At 44.2% G+C, this 13468-nt stretch overlaps 1 protein-coding gene across 1 annotated transcript in view; it reads left to right on the forward strand.

The window, feature by feature from the left end:
* The window catches only part of LOC147418052 (lysine-specific demethylase JMJ18-like), a 54081-nt gene continuing 40613 nt past the window's right edge, over positions 1–13468 (forward strand). The window contains exon 1 of the mRNA XM_086506621.1: positions 1–385. The gene's annotated coding sequence lies outside the window, so the exon portion shown is untranslated. The remainder of the gene's footprint in view (positions 386–13468) is intronic.

Below are 13468 nucleotides of genomic sequence, written 5' to 3' on the forward strand. Positions count from 1 at the left end.
TGATGTGTAAGCACCGCACCCCACATCTCACTTCATCCGGTGGGTGTGTGCAGTGCCTTAGCTGCATTCGTTCCGTCCATAGCAATTTGGGCATACCAGCGGTTTTTCTGGCACTTCCGAATGAGCGGGTCGGTGAAAACGAGCGGTTTCTGGGACGCGCAAAAAAGAAAAGCCATTTAAAATCGAAGAATCGTCAAAAGTACAGGATTTTGCAATATTAATGATTTTTGACCAGAAACTCTTTGACAGAAAAGGCTGCCCTATTGCTACTTTCTACATACATGCATGCATACATACACATCCTACGTGTATATGCATGTATGTATATAGCTTTGGGCTTCCTCCTTTGGATCTGTCTCCATTACCTCTGCATCATCCACTCCAGGTATTTTCGTACCCCTTTTAATTATATATCTGTAGCGCCTAGAGGTTGTCAATCTTCGTGCGTGTGTTTGAGTGTGTGGGAGGAGGGGAGGTGTGTGTGTGTGTATGAAACTGTGTGTTTCTTTGTGCTTTGCTGTCCAAAAAAGAACTTTTTTCTTTCATTTCCTGCAGATTGTCTGTTTTATCTCCTGTTCTTGTATAGTTGATTTAAGGAAATTCAATTCGTGTATGCGTATATTCGCATTTATGGAGGGTGTATGGGCGAGGGTCGCTGGATGCTTTTGTCTTTTAAGCAGCATAAGTGATGCAAAACGGTTGTTTGATCGCTGAGACCATTCGGATGTAAAGATGGAGATGGGAAGATGATTATGTATTCTTCAAGTGCTCTTAGTGTTTTTCCATTCACTAGATTGTGATTTACATGCACTGATCAGCAAGAGTAGCGGTGCCCAAGTTTGATCGAAAGTTTGGGAGGCGTATACTGTCTTGGAGTCACTTTTTGTAATGTACAGTGAAAGCAAATTCATGATGCTTCCTTTGGAGTGTCATTTATAGCAATTTTACTTCCAAGGACATCATCACGACAAGAGAACAGAGGGAAGAGCATTTATAAAAGTTTACTTAAAGCTACACTGCTACCATGTACAAGAAGTCCAAGGTTGAATGCTGGTTGCTGTATCCTTATCTGCCAAAAATTTGCAAAAGTGTCTGGTGAGGGACTTTGGCGTGTCATGCATTGCATAGCTTCCCTACTCTTCTTCACATTCTCATTATCCTGATCCTATGATGGGATGGTTGATAGGCCAACTTGCTTTAGAAGTTCAAGTGTCAAAATAACACAGTATTATGTTCACCTTGCAGATGCTTTTCCTCCTGCTTACATGCTTCTTATCACACGTGCATTAGCCCTTGGTTGTGCGTTGGCCATATGAACATATGTCGCACAGGGATTTCAGGCACACTTAGCGGTTGCATTGGCGCTTTGCCCTTCTCGGGCCTATTTTGGACATTTTATTGTGTTATTTTTGGTTGTGGTTTTTGAGAGAGAGATTTGTCTAACCTTACCTTGGCTCAATATATATGTGGCCTAGGGGGCTCTTTGTTCTTGGTCTTGTATCACTCCTTACTTTAAATAAGTGGTATGGACACACTTTGCAGAGCATCTAGACGCAGAGTCTGAGAGTGAAACCCTAACCACTCTCTTGTACTTTGAACTGATTAACACATAAAGAAATACCGAAAGGGGCGCCAATCTTTAGGGCCAATATCTCTAGGCACGGAACTCTGCCGGGCCAGTGCAAATCTATTGTGAATTGTGAACTGTTTTGAAGTGGTTATTTGGTGCTGTCGTGATTGATTCTTGACTAGGAGTGTCAAAGTCTGTTACAGTGGTATCAAAGCACGGCCGATTTCTCTTCTACGGGAAATTAGATCCCAATTTTTTTTTCCGTGGCACCTATGGCTTCGCGCAAGGATCAGTCGACTCCCTTTGCATCCGAAGATGCGGGCAGGGATCACAACGAAGATTCTGGCAGAGAGTATGGCCCGCCTCGGTCTACTCAGGCGGAGCAACGAGAGATAAGCATCGTTAATTGATTGGCGATGCAACGAAGATGATGCTCAGTTTTACGAAGGATCCGAAATTGGCAAAATATATGAGCGAGACTTCTTTTCAAGAAGTGCATGCGCAGTGGCAGAAAACTACACGACCACCCCCGAAACCCGCTCTCAAGAAACCTTCTAATCACAAGAAATATTCACAGAAGGAATTAGAAGAGGTGGTTGATGCACGGATTGCTCAGCTTTTTGACGCATAGAAGAAAGCTAAAAAGTACGGCAAAAAGCAGAAGAAAGGCACCGACTTCCCGGGTTATTTGGGTCGTCAGTCGACATTTGACAAAGCAAAGAAACAAAAGAAGTGTGTTTGGTTTGAAGAAGTACCTAGTTCTTCTTCTTCTGACAGTTCTTCTAGCTCTTCAGATTCGAGCGAAGAAGACAGAAAAGGCAAAAAGCGAAGCAAGAAACAACGCTTAGGAAAGGGCGAGAAAAAGGCAAAGAAGTCTAAAATTTGCCCAGTGAGTGACAGTTCTACAGAGGACTCGTCTACAAACAGTTCAGACTCCGATGACGGAAAATTTTATGTGAACAAGAAGAATTTTTATAAAGCCAATCAGTATGACTTTCTGGAAGATAAAAGCAAGAAAGTCCGAGAGTTTAAGGAAGGTGGACAGATTTGACACTTTTTCAGGATACAAAGATGCTTCGAAGGCTTTGTCTTTTATACAGCAGTTTGACATCGCTTTCGCGGGAGGACGCTACTCAAAGCACTCCAAGATCCAGAGAGCTGCCTCTTACTTTAAGGAGAATGCTCGAACTTGGTGGTCGACGCTTCTTTTTAACAAGACTACGCCAGTTAAATGGCTGAAATTTAAGAAGCTTTTTATTTCTTCTTGGTTGATGCAAGAGTATGAACGCGATATACGAGCTGCTTGGAACCATCCGAAGATGACCAAGAGAGATACAATGGATGCTTACTGTGAGAGATTCTGGAGCTCTTTTCTACTGTCCTCTTCATTCAAGAAGATCTCGTTCAAAGAACAGATTGAGCGGTTCACCTTGGGTCTATCTACAGAGATCCGAGATCACTGCTTGGAACAGAAGTCAACTTCTATTCAAGAGTTGATGAGTCATGCGAAGCGGGGCTGTGCCATTCACTCTGGCAGTCTGACTTACCCTACCGATGAGGTCATGACACAATGAGCCGAACAGACTTCTGGGAATGAAAGTAGAAAGAGAAAGAGCAACCTAGAGAAGAAGGATGCACCCCCAAGCTTACTCCTCAGGAGAGAGCTTGCTTCATTATAGAGGGGAAGTGCTTTGGATGCAGGGAGCATGGACATATCTCCGCGAAGTGCCCTAAAAAGGCACAGAAAGAACAAAATGATAAGGACGACGACAGGCTTGAGAGTTTGAGAGCAGCTGAGGAACGTGGCAGAAAAGGCAAGATGAAAATAGGACTGGTACTAGATTATGTGGGTACCGATCCCAACACCATGGACGAGAGTACAGAACTTTGCCGAGCTTGGGGCAAAGTGAAAGACCAAGAGGCGCTGATCTTCTTTGATGGAGGAGTCAAAGCCAACTTCATTTCACTTGAATTGGCGGCGCCGCTCGAGATCACTCCCGATCGATGGGATCACTTGCGGAGGTAGTTCTAGCGGCGCCCGACAGGGACGTAGCCATTACACCTGTCATTGGCACTCTTAGGGATTCCCTGGTACCACAAGAATAACTGCGTGGTCGATTATCGGGCGAGGAAAGCGACATTGACTACAGAGAAGGGCAGAACCATTGTACTTGATATTAAACTGAAGGGCGAGTTTGTCCCTATTGTATCGGCTTCGGCCATTTCTAAATTAATGAAATCCAGTCTGTTTGTTTACTCGATCTTTATGAAAGAATTGAGCAATAAGGATAGGACAAATATGTCTAAACTTGATAAAGAACGCCAAGATTTTCTCCCAGTTGCTTCTCAGAGGGCCTACCAGGCGAGTTACCACTTGCTCGTCCGGAAGATCATACCATTGATCTGATACCTAGAAGCACACCACCGAACCGGCCACCTTACCGTGTGAGCCGAGTACATAATGAAGAGATTATGAACCAAGTGAAAGACCTCTTGGAAAAGGGTCTTGTCCAGCCTAGTACTTCACTGTATTGCTCTCCAGTGTTGTTGGTTTTGAAGAAAGACGGATCTTGGAGAATGTGCATCGATTATAGAGATCTCAACGAAATCACCATCAAGAACAGATTTTCGATTCCTAGGATCGATGATATACTCGACACATTATAGGGATCCTCGTGCTTTAGCAGGATTGATCTGAAGAGTGGATATCATCAGATCAGGATCGCGTCGGGAGATGTCTACAAGACAACTTTTCGGACGACTTTTTGGGTTATTTGAGTTTTTGGTGATGCCTTTTGGCTTAACCAATGCTCCTGCGATATTTAACCGGATGATGGACAGGATTTTTCGAGAGTATAGGCTATTTGTTGGCACTTTCTTTGATGATATCATTGTTTTCTCCAAGAATGAGGCAGAACACAGAGATCTACTTCAGGTCTTTCAGGCATTACGAGATCACAAGTTAGTGATTAATGCAAAGAAAAGTGAATTTTTCCTACCAGAGATACACTTTTTGGGACACATTGCAAATGGATCCGGCCAAGGTAGAGACTATACGTGATTGGCCTGATTTGAAGAATGTCCATGAAGTTAGAAGCTTCTTGAGACTGTGTTCGTACTACAGGCGGTTCATTCGAAAGTTTGCAGAGGTTGCTTTCCCTTTGCATATCTTGACACAGAAAGGAGTCCCTTTCTCGTGGGGATCCACAGAGGTGACTGCCTTTCAGACATTGAAAGAGAAATTGACTACGGGACCAGTTTTGACTTTGCCGGACTTGCAAAAGTCATTTGAAGTATATTGTGATGCTTGTGGTGGTAGTCTTGGTCGGTCTTAATGCAAGAAGGCCAATGTCATTGCTTACGAGAGCCGATTGTTCTCAAGGCCGGAGATGATATCTCAGATTTATGAGAGAGAGCTTTTGGCGGTTATCCATGCTCTTACTCAATGGCGGCATTACCTACTCGGAGTGGATTTTACTGTCTTTACAGACCATCAGAGTTTGCGCTACTTCTTGTCACAGAAGCAGCTTTCGGAAAAGCAGATGCGGTGGGCGAACATCTCATCACAGTTTCACTTCCAGATTGTCCATGCAATGGACTATGCAACTTGGTCTATGCCGATGACGACGATGGTGGCGACGACGATGACGACGACGACGACTTGGCTGAAATCTGAGATCTTCTAGATGCTGAATTTCTTGGATTGTTTCCAGGCTGAAAATGACTGTTTTGGGCTGTGTTTTTATGGCTGAAAATGGGGATCCATCTGCAACCTCCTTGGGGGATGATCTGCTATTGTGCTTAGGCTGAAAACTGCGTTTTCTTACCGCTGAAATTGCAGGTCAAAAACGCTGTCTGCTGATGCAGATTAGGGCTGAAAAAACACTAACGCTGGCTGGGTCTGTTGCTTAGCAAAAACGCTGATGTACCTTGCTTCTGCTGCCGATGGCTGGAAACAGGAAAACGCTAGGGCTGGAATGCATCTGTTGATGGAAACGCTACAAAGGCTGATCTGAATTTGCTCTCCAAAAACGCTGAAATGGCAGCAATGGAAAACGCTAGCAAGGCTGAGATTCCAGCGATGATGGGGATCTACAGTTGCTTGGATGCTGAGGGTAATGTTGGCGCTCTGCAATGGAAAGAAACGCCAAGTGCTGGAAACTGCCCGCGAGGATGGATGTCCAAAAACGCTGGGGGTGCTTGGGGGGGGGGGTACTGCTGAGAAGTTGCCTGTTGAGCGGGAAGCTCTTGCTGCCTCTTCTGCCAGAAAGTGTGAACTTTGGTTTGCTTATATATTAACTTAGCAAAATTGCCCTACCTACTTTTGTAGGAAAGTCACTTAAAGATAATAAGTGAAAATTCCAATAAATAGGAAAATAGGCTAAATGCACTGGAAAATTCCCCTAACTGATGCTAATGGATTCTGATGGGAATTTCGATGATCATGCTGTGTGCAACCAGAGGATATGCATCTATGCTAAGTGATTGGGCATGCACGGTCTACGAATAGACTCACAAAAGCGCCAGATCACTGCTAATCTAACTTGATCGGATTGAGTGAACCCTGCTGTGGTGTAGCTTGTCCATGGACACATAGGGTTGGGATGTGTCACGTGACATCCCCTCCTTTTCAAAGTGAGGTACTGGTACCGAATTGTATGGCGTCGAGGGAGATCGCCAATAGCATCCGGAATCCTGGAAGGGACTCTTTGCCGGCCCACTCTGACGTGTGGGTCGTGCGGTACTTGAACTTCATAAAGGTCTGCAACGCTTGCTTCTTTGGGCCGCGCCGAAAGCGACTCAAAGTCTTTTGTGGCTCCTTTGATGCTTCAACTTTGTCTAGAGTCCTGCTTCTGTCGTCTTCAAGAATCTCCATGGCTGAAAATTCCTGAAACCATCTCCAACACAAAACCATGAACATACCCATTCCATGTAAAGTGAAGGAAAAAAATCGTGTCTTCTCTAAAGATTGTGTATGCAATGTAGATGAACATAGAAATGGAGTGACAACCCGTTCATCAAACACATGCAAACAATGAGGTTGAATCTTTTCTGTTTGATCGAAATCAATTAACTGTGGCAAATCACCATGGAAATGCCCATGCTTGGTGCTCATACAATCATGTGCTCGTTCGGAAACTGTGTCATGCCAAGGAAGAGACTTCTTGACATACAAACTTTTCAACTTTTCACGAAAAATCCGCATACATTCGTGCTCATCCATGAGAGAAACGTGCTCAACATACAATATGTCATGCCTAGGAAAAGGGATCACATAACGATGCTGACTAAAATATAGGAAACCTTCACGAATGAAACACTCGAACAATGCGTGCGTATCAATCATGCGAACACACAATACTTCCTGTGAGGGTTCCTTGGACCAAGGCTCGAGAGCCAAGATCGCTTCTTCGGGATCTATCGAATCTTCTTGTGGGGGTTCTTTGGACCTCGACTCGAAAGTCAAGATCGGATCTTCGTGATTGATCGAATCTACGACGACAACGAGGTTAGCTTCGCTAGGAAAAGCATCCACTAACACATCATCCTTGTGAACAATCACATCATCTTCATGCAATTCATCATGCTTGTGAGAGATCACATCTTGATCCTACAAATCATCATGCTTGTGAGAAGTCACATCTTGATCATGCAAATCATCATGCTTGTCATTCAAATCATCATCATGCTTCACACAATCATGCAAATCCTGTGTATCATGCTTTGGAGAAGAAGAGTCTTGAGACAATCTCCTTTCCCCAAATCTCTTGCATCTGTGCTTGAACTTGAGAATAGAGTCGCTAGAACTCTTTGTTTTGTCGATCGCTTTGTTCTTATATTGCTTTTCTTCCTGCTTGGTCTTCTGCGTGTCTGCGATCCATTTCTGCTTTTCTTTCTGCTTGTCTGCGTTCCATTTCTGCTTTTCTTTCTTTGCATTCACGATCAAATTCTGCCATTCTTTCTGCATTTCTTGCTTCGCGTTCTAACTTCCTCTCCAGAAACAACTGCTTCAACTCCTCCATAAGAGTTGGTGCAATCTTTATCGTAGATGGGGAAGGGTCGGAAAAATCTTCTTCTTCGCCTCTCTCATGCTCATCACCTCCAAGCGAAGTATCCATTCCGCTTTGAGTGATGACCATTCTGCAATCGTGGGTTCTTGTGGGTTCTTAAGTTCACGAGGAACTTGGGTTCTTGGGGGTCTTGAGTTCTTAAGTTCACGAGGAACTTGGGTTCTTGAGGGTCTTGAGGTGTTCTTTCGCTTGCAAATCGCGTTGGAGAAGGGATCTTCTCTTCACTCGAGTTCTACCCTTTTCTGCGGGCGCACCCCTTGGCAGCCTTGCGCTCACACCAAGGTTGCTTTTTCCCACCTCACGTCGATTGGCCGGCCGCTAAGTGCACGGTCCGCTCTCAATGAGTAAAAAGAGACACAAGGGGAGGTTGGACAAGCCCTTCTTTCTTGGGATTCCTGTCACTCTTCAACAAAACACGATTAGGAATCGCCACGCCCAAGTAAACTTGGGTTCGTGTGATCGCAACAAGCAAAAAAATTCTTGTGGTTCTTATGGTTCTTCCCTTGAGTAATGCAGAACACTTCCAAAGCTCTGATACCAATGTTAGGTGCAACGGAATGAATGTTGTTTTTCTCAAGATTAGTGATCTTTATTGCTCAAGGTTCCTTTTAGTTCTTAGGGAAAGAGAGCTTTCCGTCTTATGGAGAGTGCTATGATCACGAACAAAGTGAGTGGATTGTGCGTGCAAGTGAATGAGATTGAGAGAAGGAGAGAGAAGAGATACGACACCCGAGAGGTTGTAAAACCCTCCTCCGAAGGCCCCACTCTCGTCGGCGAGAGTGGTCTATTCTTTGATTGCACAAAGGTGTACAATGCGTATGCAATGGACTATGCAACTTGGTCTATGCCGATGACGACGACGACGACGACGACTTGGCTGAAATCTGAGATCTTCTAGATACTGAATTTCTTGGATTGTTTCCAGGCTGAAAATGACTGTTTTGGGCTGTGTTTTTATGGCTGAAAATGGGGATCCATCTGCAACCTCCTTGGGGGATGATCTGCTATTGTGCTTAGGCTGAAAACTGTGTTTTCTTACCGCTGAAATTGCAGGTCAAAAACGCTGGCTGCTGATGCAGATTAGGGCTGAAAAAACACTACCGCTGGCTGGGTCCGTTGCTTAGCAAAAACGCTGATGTACCTTGCTTCTACTGCCGATGGCTGGAAACAGGAAAACGCTAGGGCTGGAATGCATCTTTGATGGAAACGCTACAAAGGCTGATCTGAATCTGCTCCAAAAACGCTGAAATGGCAGCAATGGAAAACGCTAGCAAGGCTGAGATTCCAGCGATGATGGGGATCTGCAGTTGCTAGGATGCTGAGGGTAATGTTGGCGCTTTGCAATGGAAAGAAACGCCAAGTGCTGGAAACTGCCCGCGAGGATGGATGTCCAAAAACGCTGGGGGTGCTTGGGGGGTACTGCTGAGAAGTTGCCTGTTGAGCGGGAAGCTCCTGCTGCCTCTTCTGCCAGAAAGTGTGAACTTTGGTTTGCTTATATATTAACTTAGCAAAATTGCCCTACCTACTTTTGTAGGAAAGTCATTTAAAAATAATAAGTGAAAATTCCAATAAATAGGAAAATAGGCTAAATGCACTGGAAAATTTTCCTAACTGATGCTAATGGATTCTGATGGGAATTTCGATGATCATGCTGTGTGCAACCAGAGGATATGCATCTATGCTAAGTGATTGGGCATGCACGGTCTACGAATAGACTCACAAAAGTGCCAGATCACTGCTAATCTAACTTGATCGGACTGAGTGAACCCTGTTGTGGTGTAGCTTGTCCATGGACACATAGGGTTGGGATTTGTCACGTGACAATGGTGGCAGATTATTTGTCTCGGAAGCCGTTGGTTCTGGATATTTCCGCGATACATCATAGGAGCTTTGAGGATATGGTCGACCAGTATGCCACAGATACAGATTTTGCAGACGTTTTCACACAGGGAAACAGTAGCGGGATATTCCATTCGGGATGTCTACTTGATGAGAAAAACCATGTTGTGCATTACACAGCCGTTGAGGGAAAAGGTTATGGTTGAATGCCATTGTCCACCTTTTACGGGTCACCGCGGCATTGCTACCACCATGAAAGAGGTAGAGAGATACTTCTTTTGGTCGAGACTCAAGAAGGATGTGGAAGAGTTTGTGCGTAGTTGCTTAGTATGCCAGAAGGTCAAGTTTGACAGGCATAAAGCACAGGGATTGTTACAGCCTTTACCCATACCCACCCGCCCCTGGGAAAGTATTGCAATGGATTTCATTTTTGATCTCCCGAGAACATAGAGTGGTCACGATGGTATCTGGATTGTTATTGACAGATTTAGCAAACAGGCTCATTTCATTCCAGTGAAGAAAGCAGTCAAGTCGGATCACTTAGCGAAACTGTTTCTGGCCCAGATTTTCAGATTACATGGCATGCCTGAGACGATTGTCTCCGATAGAGACTCCAGATTTATGAGTTTGTTTTGGAAGGCAATTTGGGAGAACATTGGCACGCGGTTGCAGTTCTCGTCATCATTCCACCCGCAGACTGATGGGCAATCTGACAGTGCCAATTCAGTGGTTCTAGATTTATTGAAGTCTTATATCTTGGATCAGAAGACTCAATGGGAAAAGTATTTACCTTTGGTGGAATTTGCCTACAATAACACGATACACTCTTCGATGGGGAAGGCGCCATTTGAGATTGTTGAAGGTGCTGCGAAGGTTCCACCCTTCCTAAGCACGAAAGAGAAGATTTTTGAAGCGGATGAATATACGCGAGACTTAGATACGGCTTTTGCCAAGGCTCGCGAGACTTTGCAGAAATCTCAAGAACGACAGAAAAAGGAAGCATATCGCCATCGTCGCGACTTGAAATTGAAGGAGGATGATTGGGTGCTTTTACGTTTTCAGAAGGCACGCCTGAGAAAGAATAAGGGAAAGGAGAGGCTTTTTCCAAAGTTTAGTATGCGATACTACGGACCTTTTCAGATCATTGAAAAGATAAATGATGTCTCCTTTCGACTGAAACTGCCTGATACTTGGAGGATTCACAATGCATTTCATGTGAGTCCCTTGAAACCTTTTAAAGGTGACGTGCCTGATGATGGGGAGCCTGATGAGTAACCTGAAGTGGAAGAAAACGAGGAGGTCCTTGTTCCTGAATAGATTTTGGCACATAAGGATACAAAGAATAAAGGTAAAGTCCGAAGGTGGTTCTTGGTTAAGTTCAAGAACTATCTTGCATTAGTTGCGAAGTGGATGGAGGAGGAGGAGGAGGACCTGGCTTATACTCCTCAGATTGTGAAACTTTACCTCGATGCTTTTGGTTTAGCATAGTCTACTCCAAATGGAACCCAGAATTCAGCTTGGCCGGAGATCTAGTGCAGTGGGATGCACAAGAGGGGAGTCACTCCGCTCCTTTGTCAACAGATGCCTTGATTTAGATACTAGAGTCACTGATGTCTCTTTGAGCTTCAGGGATATTGAAAGCTGACAGTATTCTGCTATATGACTTCATGAAATGGAATTCCTGATTATGATACTGATTTGTTCTTGACTTCTTTTAAGTGCAGGAATTGATAGACGAAATGACTGCAACGTTTTGGTCTGATTGATCTCGAATAGACATGGTTGCAATAGGGGTTAGTTAATCGAACATCGATGAGATCCCGATTGGATCTAGATGCAATTGCTAGCTACATTGCCGATAAATCATGGTCTAAGATCCGAATGAATGTTGAATGTCATGTGATGTCCTGTGATGTGACTGTCGATTTGGTACATGTGCTAGATGTGTGTTCCTAGTACGTAGGTACTAACAGTCACTGTCTGCTAAGACGGTTTATGGCCTCTGTCCCTCGATTACGCCTACAAAGTGACAAAGTGGGGGGTATGTCACAAAGTGATGACGTGTCTGCCCGAGAGAAAAGCTTGACTGCTGCTGGAAACCCTAACCCTAAAACGTGCAAACCCTAATTTCTACCAAAAACCCTAACAACCCTAAAAAGCAGCAGCTGAATTTTCGTGAAATGCGTTGGCATGCTGACGTGGCAGTGCGGCAGTCTCGTAATTTGCGTAAATCTTCAGCATTTGCGACAGTTTTGCTCTACTCAAGAGAGAAAGAGAATAGCTTTTGCTTTATTTCTACGCAATTGGAGATAGAGGGAGAGAGAGAGAGAATTCCCTTGCTTTATTTTAAAACTCAAGTGAGTTTGAGAGAGAAAATAGCCTTTGCTTTTTTTAGGCTTTTGATCTGAAGCTTTTGGGGCTCTGCTTTTGGCATCCCTTGTAAAACTTTAAATAAGTGGTTTGGGTACACTCTGTAGAGCATCTGGACGCAGAGTTTGAGAGTGAAACCCTAACCACTCTCCTGTACTTTGAACTGATTACCAAAAGGGGCGCCAATCTTTGGGGCCAATATCTCTAGGCACGGAACTCCGCCTGGCCAGTGCAAATCTATTGTGAACTGTGAACTGTTTTGAAGTGGTTATTTGGTGTTGTCGTGATTGATTCTTGACTTGGAGTGTCCAAGTCTGTTACACTCTCGGTCTTTTCTTCTCCAAAGCACGACACACATGATTTGCATGATAAAGATGTGATTGTTCACAAGGATGATAGTTTAATTGATGCTTTTTCTAGTGAAGCTAACCTCGTTGCAGATATGATCAATCACGTTGAACCGATCTTGGCTCTCGATTCGAGATCTAAGGAACCAACTCAGGAAGTTTTGTGTGTTCGCATGATTAGTCAGCACACATTGTTCGAGTGTTTCATTTGTGATGGTTTCTTGTATTTTTGTCACAGTCTTCATGTGTTCCCTTTCTACAGGCATGCCATATTGTACGATGCACATGATTCACTCATGAATGAGCACGGATGTATGCGGATCACTCTCGAAAGGAAGAAAAGTTTGCATTCAAGGAATTCACATTCCATGTCTCTTCCTTGGCATGACACAGTCTCAAAAAGAACACAAGAAAGATTGACCATCACGCATCGGCATTTCCATTGTGATTTGCCACAGTTAATATATTTAGGTCAGAAAGTGAAGATTCAACCCCATTTTTTGCGTGTGTTTGGTGAAGGGTTTGACACTCAATCACTTGGTTCATCTCAATTGCATGCACAGTCATTTAGGAAGCATAGTATTTTTCCAATCACTCTATTTTATGGGTATGTTCATGATTTTGTGTTGTAAATGGTTTTAGAATTTTCCTCCTCGGAGATTCTTGAAGAAGGTGGACCTACGTCCATAGCCGAAGTTGGAGCATTGAAGCTACAACAGATCATTTTGTCGCTTTCGGCGCGGCCCTAAGAAGCAAGCATTGCAGACCTTTATGAAGTTCAAGTATCGCACGACCCACGCATTAGAGTGGGCGAGCGAAGAGTCCTCTCCAGGATTCTAGACATTGTTCGCGATCTCCCTTGACGCCCTACAGCTCGGTACGAGTATCTCACTTTAAAAAGAGGGGATGTCAAGTGCACATCTAACCCTATGTGCATGTGGACAAGCTACTTTAGGTCTAGGGTTCAGGTTAGCTTAGGAAGTGTTCAGGCACCTTTGTGAGCCTGTGCGCAAGCCGTGCATGTCCAGGCACTTAGAGTAGTTGCATATCCTCTGGTTGCACATAGCATGGTCATCAGAATTACAGTCAGTACCCATGCACTTTAGCATATAAATCAATGATAAATAGCTCTAGATTAGAATCAGATCACTTACCTAAAGCTACTCCTACAAATCATACGGGGTTTTGCATCTATGAGTAGAAAATGCTTCAATGCCATATACGGACTAGCAAACGCTTTTATCACCTCACAAACCACTCGACCACCACAA

This window comes from Adiantum capillus-veneris, chromosome 30 (assembly GCF_014529385.1).
Source record: "Adiantum capillus-veneris isolate H3 chromosome 30, ASM1452938v2, whole genome shotgun sequence".
Taxonomy (NCBI): domain Eukaryota; kingdom Viridiplantae; phylum Streptophyta; class Polypodiopsida; order Polypodiales; family Pteridaceae; genus Adiantum; species Adiantum capillus-veneris.